At 37.0% G+C, this 9,933-nt stretch overlaps 1 pseudogene; it reads right to left on the minus strand.

Moving 5' to 3' along the window:
- Positions 1 to 4,835, minus strand: part of LOC138365878 (beta-1,4-galactosyltransferase 4-like) — a 113,167-nt pseudogene extending 108,332 nt beyond the window's left edge.
- Positions 4,836 to 9,933: the final 5,098 nt, after the last annotated feature.

Genomic DNA, 9,933 nt, shown 5'->3' on the forward strand with positions numbered 1-9,933 from the left:
ACCTCATTATGTCCGGTCGTGATGGTCAAGTGGATTAAGGCGTCTTGTACATACCAGTTGCGTTGCTTCTGGGAGTATGGGTTCGAGTCACTTCTGGGGTGTGAGTTTTCAGTTATATATATATATATATATATATATATATATATATATATATATATATATATATATATATATATATATATATATATATATATATATATATATATATATATATATATATATATATATATATATATGACAGTGTCAGACCACGGAGGAAGAATTGAAACAGGAATTTCCTTAAGTACTTTCGTATATTAATACATCTACATAAGGAATTATTCATTCCTTCCTTCTTAAGATGGATTAATATACAAAAGTAGTTAAGGAAATTCCTGTTTCAATTCTTCTTCCGTGGTCTGACACTGTCATATTTTTTATCACGCGTTAATTTTCGTGATTTACACACACACACACACACATATTTACTTATATATATATTTCATCCAGGTAAAATGGGATTTGGTACTGGAAGCAGTTCGAACAAGCTTTCCTGGTCTACTCCCCTTCGTTTCAGCAGGATATAGTAGAGAATCGAGGCTGTTGTTTGGGGAACATGAAGTTGTTTCTGCAGAAGGTGTCCTGCAGGGAGACCCACTTTCCCCATTCCTTTACTGCATGGCTGCTAAAGTGGTGACAAGCAGGTTGACCAGCGAACGCAACATCTGGTTCCTGGACGATGGCATCCTGGCAGGGACACAGTGGGTCTCTGCTAGGGGATTTACAGCTGATGAAATCTAAGGATGAGGAGTTAGGACTCACCCAAAACCCATCAAAGTGCGAAATCATCTCATCTAGTCAACAAATCATAGATGCAGTAAGAACCGTGTTGCCAGGAGCCCCAGTGATCGCTCCAGCCAACAGTGTGCTGCTATGGGCACCTCTGGGCTCGAGTGCCATTGAGGTAATCCTTGAAGAAAAGCTGAATGACCTAAGGGGCCGTAGTACTGAAAAATGCGATAAATGAAAACTGGTTTGATTTCAATCAAACTTTTTTGTCTAGTAGTATGTAAAATGTGGTTCAACTGGCCCAAGTCTCAGCATCGTAGCATAAATAGGAAGGGAGAAAAAAATATTGAATTATGTGTTGAAAATTTTCCAAAATGGTCAAAAATTAACATCAAACTAAAGTGTCAACTGAAATCATGTCTATGACTCTAAGCTATCACCATAGCATAAAGTATTTTAATATTTAGTTTTATGCCAAAAAAATATAAAAAATAAATTGAGATTTTTTTCTCTCAATTTTTTTTCATATTTTTTTATCGGCCGATTTGCATGAAACTTATATACCTTACAGAACATAAGAATATCTGTTAGGATGCAAATTTTGGAAGAAATTGGTTGAAGTCAACTTCAACCACAGGAGGCAGAATCTTTGACCTTATTTATTGTCAATTAACTTAAAATTACTACACAGCTTTCTTTTTTTTCAATTTAAATGAAATTTACATCTTATATGTAGAGTTTACGTCTCTACAGACTATATTAAGCACTTTTTCTAGGTTCATTTATTGATTTTATACTTCATTTTCAAACATGAAATATTGGCATATATTTTGGGGGAACTTTGACTACTTGTATTAGTAAAACTAAAAATATTTTGGATAATCCTTTCAATACAAATCCTCTTTTATATGCTAATGTATTAGATGAGTGTCATAAAATGATTTCATTTGAAACTTGTGGTTTGTGAAATATATTGAAAATGTGTAAAATTCGTTGGAAAAAAAACAAAAAATAACAATAACTCCCTTTCTATTTAGGGTGCGATACTGAAATATAGAACAGTTGCAATCCTTCTTATAAACAACTAGTAAAAAATGTTTTGTTGACATTAAACAATAATTAAAAATCGTGTAATATGATACCTAAGAAGGATGGAGGGAAGAATAGGGGCTTTGGATGCTGACGATGCTTTGTACCTCCTCAAAAGGTGCCTGGCTTTGCCCACACTTACATATTTCCTAAGGTGTGCTCTCTCCTTCGACAGCCCAAAATTAACAAAATATGACGCACTCCTAAAGTCAACAACCATGCAAGTGTTAAACCTCTCCTTGCAAGATGACCAATGGAACCAAGCAACGGTCCTCGTTAGACTCGGGGGTATAGGTATTCGCAAGGTGACACAGTTAGCATTGCCGGCATTCTTATCCTCCACCAGTATTACAGGTCAATTAGTGAATGAGACACTGCCAGAATACCCAAGAGACTCCATTGGGATTTATGATCCAAAATTAGCGGATGGGACATTCTTATCAACTCTCAACCTCGACCAACCTTTCCAAACGAGTGTAAACGTGCCAAATGGCCCAATAGTGGAGAACATTGCCACATCAATGTTGGAGGCAGCTTCTGGAAAGGATAAAGTGCGTCTCCTAGCTGTTCAAGCTCCCCATGCCAGGAACTTCCTGTTGGCTATTGCTAATTCCGCCTTAGGCACCCGTATGAATCATCGGGACCTAAACATTGGTGTTGCCCTTCGCCTTGCTGCCCCTCGAACACTGATGTATCGAACACTGGTGTATCTGCTGCTATGCGTCGGCAGACCAATACGGCAGCCTTGGTTTCATCTGGCATAAGTCACAAGGGAAGAGTGCCAGACATGAAACAGTGAATGACATCATCAAGAGAAGTTTGGCTACAGCTGGGTGTCCAGTACAAAGTGAACCTCAGTTGTGCAGACTGGTTTTACACTGGTTTTAGTCTTGTTTTTATAACATTATCTTCGTGGTGGTTATCGATGCTCAGTATTCACTAGCCATTTCCATGGCAAGTGGGAATGGGCTAGTAGAGGACCCATTCTTTAACTGCTTTTTTAATCATTGTAGTCGCTATGGAGGGCGACAGGATTGATTTATGAAGACTAAGCCACCCAAAGGGTGGCTTAGTCTTCATTGATTGTTGTTATTGTTTTAGATGTCTTTTCATTTCTGCTTCTGTTCTAACTCACTTGTTTTAGTCTTGTTTTAATATCATTATCTGGGTGGCGGATATAGATGCACAGTGTGTCCCAATCTTCAACAGCTTTTCTACCTATTATAGTCGCTGTGGATTTTGCATCTATTGCAGCTGCTCTCGTTGGATGAATGTTGAGTTTGCTGCGCAGGATTCCAGTTGCTTCACATTCCAGGAAGTAATGCAATAGTGGCGCATCTGCATCTGTTCCACAGATATGACACTCTTTAACCATAGGGTTTATTACCTCCCAGCAGCACTAGTAACCAAGTCTGAGTCTATGTATGGCTACTGCAATGTCTTTGAATATCTTTTTGCTAGGCTTGAAAGAGTAGTACCCAGTGGCTTGTTTGTACCACATCGCAGTGGATATTCCTTCCGCTACTTTGGCTCTGTGGCAACGTTTGATAGTTGGGAGTATTTTCTTCTTGATTTGGTCCTTAATCTGTGAAAAACTTGGAGATATTTTAATCTGATCAACAGGAAGAGCAGTGGAAGTTTGCCTTTTTATTACCATCTATGCCAATATGACTTCGTATCCAATTTAGGGTGATTGACAGCCCTAGATTCTGTGCTTCTTTTCCTATGTAGGATTTCTGTAATGAGTTGGATATTATCTCTGTGCTGGTTGGATAACAATGACTGAAGCGAGGGAGGGAATTATCAGGAGAAAGTGTCAAGCCATTACGACTATATAGCACTTGGAAGAGGTCAGGATAAGGATTTGGGATGGAACAGGGAAAAAAGGAATGGTGCCCAACCACTTGGGCAGTCGGGCATTGAACGCCGACATGCATATAGTGAGACCGTCGCTCTACAGTCCTGCCCAAATGGTTGGGCAACAATGCCTGGAGCGAAGATTTAAGAGTCGGTAGGAATGATGACATCATGTAAATTATTCTCAATTGCATAATTTATTGCCACTTTCAAGGCATTTTCCACGGTAAACTATTATTTTTTCTCTCTAGTACCAAGTATGGTGAACATGTCAGTGAAAAAGGTTTATAGGTGCAATTCTGCATATCCTCTTAAATAACCATACATATAACATTAGTTGTCTTACAGATATGTGATCATTCTTTTTTTGCTTGTTTCAAATACATTAATGTTCAGAACAACTTATTCCTAAATAGTTGAACATATTTAATGTTCAGAACAAATTATTCCTAAATAGTTCAACTTATTTAATGTTCAGAACAATTTATTCTCAAATATTTGAACATATTTAATGTTCAGAACAATTTATTCCTAAATAGTTGAACACATAAAATTTGCTTTGGGTCAAACAATTGTGAGTTCATTTATTTCATGATATGTCACCGTCATTGTAGACTATCGTATGAGGTTATCAATAAACAACCTTGTTTTGTATCTAATGGAAGGCTTTTCCAATTCAACAGCTTTTGAAACATTTATGTTCTCGATTTTCTTGATTACCTTCTCTACTGAATCTTTTACTATGGTAATAATGTTACTAGGAACCTATACAAATAATATTGTCGGCTAAGTACTCACGGAGGTGTGGAGGTGTAGAGGGGCAGCCAGGCAGTGAGGGAGTGTTGTAAGCTCGCATTACATGGAAGTCAGGTCTGCTGCTCACCATCACACACACCATCACTATCAGTGTAGTTATCAACAGGTATGCTACAGCTGTCTTTTTTACCACTTTACGTGCCGAATAACCACCAAGCCACGTCATAACTCGGCCTGTACATTGCCTGCTGATCCTAGGATAGCTGTGATTGGAAGACTGGTCTGGCGAATCATTGATGTTCACCATGATGAGTATACTGACACTGGTCAGTGTTGGCGTCGACCAGAGGTCACACAAAGTCTGACTTGCGTGGTTTTCTCTTCTTCCAGACACGATCACCTCTAACAAGGGGAAGAAATAACGGTGTGCGAACTAAGTCTGCTTTTGTAACAACATAAGTTTGTATTCATTCTTTATAAATGTATTTATGTGTGAAACAGGATGTCTGACAGTACGAGGAAGGCGGCCAGACACATGGGACCTAACACACTTTTCACACATATAACATCGAGAATCTGACTGTATGAGCCAGTTGTGGTAGGCCCGAGTACCAAACCTTAAGAAATATCTGCATCATAAGTGACCCCTCCTCAATCCTGTCAATTTTCATTAAACTTGAAATAAAATTGGGCAAGTTTTTTCATATATATATATATATATATATATATATATATATATATATATATATATATATATATATATATATATATATATATATATATATATATGTGTGTGTGTGTATATCACGAAAATAAACACGTGATTAAAAATGTGACAATGTCAGACCACGGAGGAAAAATGAAATGAGACTCCTGCTGAAGATGTATTAATATACGAAAGTACTTAAGGAAATTCCTGTTTCATTTTTCCTCCGTGGTCTGACATTGTCATATATATATATATATATATATATATATATATATATATATATATATATATATATATATATATATATATATATATATATATATATATATATATATATATATTTATATATATATATATATATATATATATATATATATATATATATATAAATATATATATATATATATATATATATATACTTATATATATATATATATATATATATATATATATATATATATATATATATATATATATATATATATATATATTTATATATATATATATATATATAAAATATGTGTATTTTATATATAAATGTGTATTTATATATAAATGGAATAAATGTGTATTCGCCCAACATTTTGGAGTTTTTAAATTATTATAAAGACTGCGATGTATACACATTTACAGAGCGACTTCAGAGTTTAAATACATACGTATGTGGGCTATATGCGATGTTTTTCTGTTATCATCTTTTAAACAAGGATCTAAAAACTGCATTAAAGCTATTTGAAACTAGTTTTACTTACGGAGATTATATGCAGAAGTGACTTCAGATATGAGTGCTGAAGCCTTCATCCAGGCCTTCCACAGATTTGCTGCTCGCAGATCTTGTCCCAAATTAATGATATCGGACAATGGTTCCAATTTTGTGGCAGGAGAAGCTTGTCTACGAGAAGTCTGGAACCACCCAGAAGTACAGTCAGTCCTGCAGAGACGACAATGTCACTGGAAATTTATAGCACCAAGAGCCCCTTGGCAGAGTGGGTTCTATGAGCGAATAGTAGGCACAGTCAAGAAGTGTTTAAGAAAAACTTTGCACAGACAAAAGGTCAGTTACTCCGAGCTCCAAACCATTGTTGTGGAAATCGAGGCGCGAGTCAATAACCGCCCATTAACATACCTGTCTGATGATTTCACCCAGAGAGAACCTATGAGTCCCTCACACTTGATCCATGGAGGTCTACTGAGCCCTCTCATCCCTTTAACCGAAGAGGACCCCGTAGACCCGTCACATGTGACCAGAGGTGACTTGGTGGAAAGCTACCAGCATCTTTCAGGGGTTATTAACAGGTGGAATGAGGTGTGGACTCGAGAGTACCTCACAGCTCTACGAGAGTACCACTACGGAGCTTCGAGTCCTTATAATAAAGTGCAACTAAAACCAGGGGACCTAGTACTAGTCGATAGTGATGGACCAAGGTCAGAGTGGGCCATAGGCAAAATTGTTGCCATTCATCCAGATCATCAAGGTGTCCTGAGAGTAGTGAAAGTTTTATGCCGAGGCAACACTACTCTAAAAACTTTAGAGAAGCTGGTTCCTCTTGAATTGGCTGAGCGAGAACATCAACCAGATCCAGTTTCTCCAGTAGTTTCCGAGGACAGTAATTCTGATCCTCCGAGCAACCACCCCACTAGAGCTGCTGCTCAACAATGTAAGCGGAAACTGCAAGCCTATTACAGCTCTGACCAAGAGTAATTCCTTTTACATCCAATTTAGATAACTATGATGATACTGTGGTGTAATGTCAAGTAACAAACCATTACAAGTCACTATGACCCAGGACATTCCCATCACAGTAGATTCTGTTGTTTGAATTGTGTGATTTAAATCTTTAATTGTTGTATAGGCTATAAAGAACATTATTTATCTAGAGTACCTGAGAGTTTGCAGACTTAGAGATTTGTAACATACACATTACATGTCATAGCGACACCAGTCTCAGAGTTATTGTAAGTTTTCTTAATTATCAACTTTAGGTAATTCATAATAACATGTTCCATTTAACATGAAATCAGCAAGACTTAAGTTTCTTGTATGTCCTTGACAAATACGGGACATTCGTTATGTGTGTACTAACATACTAACATACTAACATACTAATATTAATACCAACTTCGGGATAGGTGTGTCAGTACTCCACATTACACTGCGACCCAAAAACTCTCCCCCGGAGTTATGTTGGAAATTTCCAACACTAAATACAACACTGTTGTATTATCATTAATTATTACTAAATCTACTAATCATTGTAGTGATTAAAATTAACCAAACGTAGAGTTCACATGTACTAATAATTACATCTGTACAATAAGGCTAGAATTCTTACGTCACCAGACGCCAGTATTGCGTCAGATTCCATTATAATAAACACAACTATATCCAGTGTGTCTGAGAATTGAATTTGATTCTCTATAAAACAACGGTGTTCTGTGTGATAATTATTTACAGATAAAATGATCTCCAACTAATGCCAAATAGAGCATTTATAGTTATAACTGTTATCTGGTAATAAATTTAACGTCACGCGTGAATGCCCTGGAGAGACTTTAATTCATCTCCATTGCTCGTTTACCATCGTAAAACGGGCAAATAATAATATTTAACTCCTCTGAATAATAAACCCATCCTTATCCGAGCATTTCAATCACAAACTGCGAGAAATGATAATATTCGTAGTAAATAATTTGTGTATCAAACGCGGGACGCGGAGCGGGGCAGGGGAGACGCTAGTACATGAGGCGACGCGCTCAGAGAGAGACGCCATTACCCAAGCCACCAGGGTAGACGCCACCAAGAGCTCCAGATGAAAGTCGCCACTGTGAGGTGTGAAGAACCTTTGCAGACAATAACTTAGCTGGTGTCAGTGTCATTTTACACAACGTGTTGAATTGTCAAGAGATTTAATTTGACATTCAGCGAGGAACCTGTTAAATTTGGTTCCGTGTAGCCCAACGTGACCGGCCAGTGAAGCGCGTCAACATCTAGGCTAGGCTAGACACCACGTGTTCATTACAACGACGCCTGAACCTAGGACGCGAACCTCGGCAAGCCTTAACTTACACAGTGCCCTATTAGCTAAGTACCTTTATTCCCATTTGATGCATCATCTAGGAGGGGGTTATAGCTGGGTAGCTTGTCGTTACGCAGAGCGACTATAAAAAACTACAGGTTATTATTTACCTTCATTATTTAATTTAATTTTCTTGAACATAGATGTCTAGCAGCTTAATCTGTTGCTACTGAATATAACTTGATTTACAGCATGTGTGAAGAATTCTCCGAGCTGTCATTTCCCGTGTTAATCATCTCCCAGTGTTCCATGATGAGTCCAGGAGATTCCGAGGATGAGTCGTAACCGACTTCTTGGAAATCGTCTTCAAGCTAAGACCCTTTCCGTATTCCTTAAATTCCATTATCTGTAGTATTATTCATGCAGAGCACTGTTTCTTTGGATTGACATGTGTTTATTATAATTATTAATTTCTCATGTTATAATCTATGTTCTTATTGGTGATAAATATAATGATTCTATAATTGGTCATAGGATTAGATTATTGCATAATGGACTGGTGCACGAACCACACTAGTTCCTGGACATATATGAAGTTCCAGTAATAATCCCCCAATGTAGGTGTTTGAGGCTTTGATTCAGTTAAATTATACAGCCCATTAATTTATATAAGTGATCATATTCTCTAGTATTTATCCATAGTTACTGGTTCATCTAGGAATTTTCTAATGATCATATTTTATTAGTTTCCCTCTTTACTATAAAAGCGGGTGGTCCTTCGTAATAGAATTTCATTACATTAATATTTAAATAAATAGAGTCAAGCCCCAAATGTCCCACATTATGGTCCTTCGAACCGGATAAACATAAATTATAATTATAAATACTAATTAATAATAACTAATCCTTGTGTGATGTAATCTAGATTAACTATTTAATTAATTGTGTCAGCCAACAGTGTAACACATCAGTTAGTCTAAGTCACACCAACACATCGCTACTTTCACCTCATGTATAAGGTAGCCTTAGTGGGACACAGTCAATTACCCACAACACTTAGCTCATACAGAAGTAAGAATCTTTAGGTCACCAGGAGCAACAGCTCATAACTTTTATAACAATTCCACACTAACACCTACATTAGAGTGGCTTCACCATCTAACCATTATATACTTAGGTGGTAATGACATCCATCCTACTCGTCATCCAGCTGAGGTGATCAAACACCTTAAAGCCATAATTTCTTCTTTCAAGCTCATCAGTAATTCGGTAGTATTCACGTTAGTGGAACCTCGCCAACCAAGTCAAGATAATCGTTGGGGAGTAACACCAGAATACTACCAGAGAGCTGCTAAGTACATAAATTTCTGGCTGAAAAAACGAGTGAGATTGGATGCCACTTATATTCAATTTACAGCCAGACGTTATAGACAAAACCTGACCAGAGATGGTGTACACTTGTCAGGTGAGTCTAGGTTGCATGTGGTTGATAAGTTGATCAACATCATCAACTATCACAAACGGCTGTGGCTAGCAAGCCAAACTTAACTGTACATAATTGTGTGTGCAAGTGCACTCTTATAAAAACAAAAAACACAAAAATACAGCACAATTATATTTACCTTACTGCACCACAATAATCTTTACCAATCTTATTAGGTAGAATTTAGGCTGAGATTGTGCTGAATTTGGTACAAGCCCAGACTAAATAAATTTATACTTCTTAGTTAGGAATTA

The sequence above is a fragment of the Procambarus clarkii genome, chromosome 2, assembly GCF_040958095.1.
Source record: "Procambarus clarkii isolate CNS0578487 chromosome 2, FALCON_Pclarkii_2.0, whole genome shotgun sequence".
Lineage (NCBI taxonomy): Eukaryota > Metazoa > Arthropoda > Malacostraca > Decapoda > Cambaridae > Procambarus > Procambarus clarkii.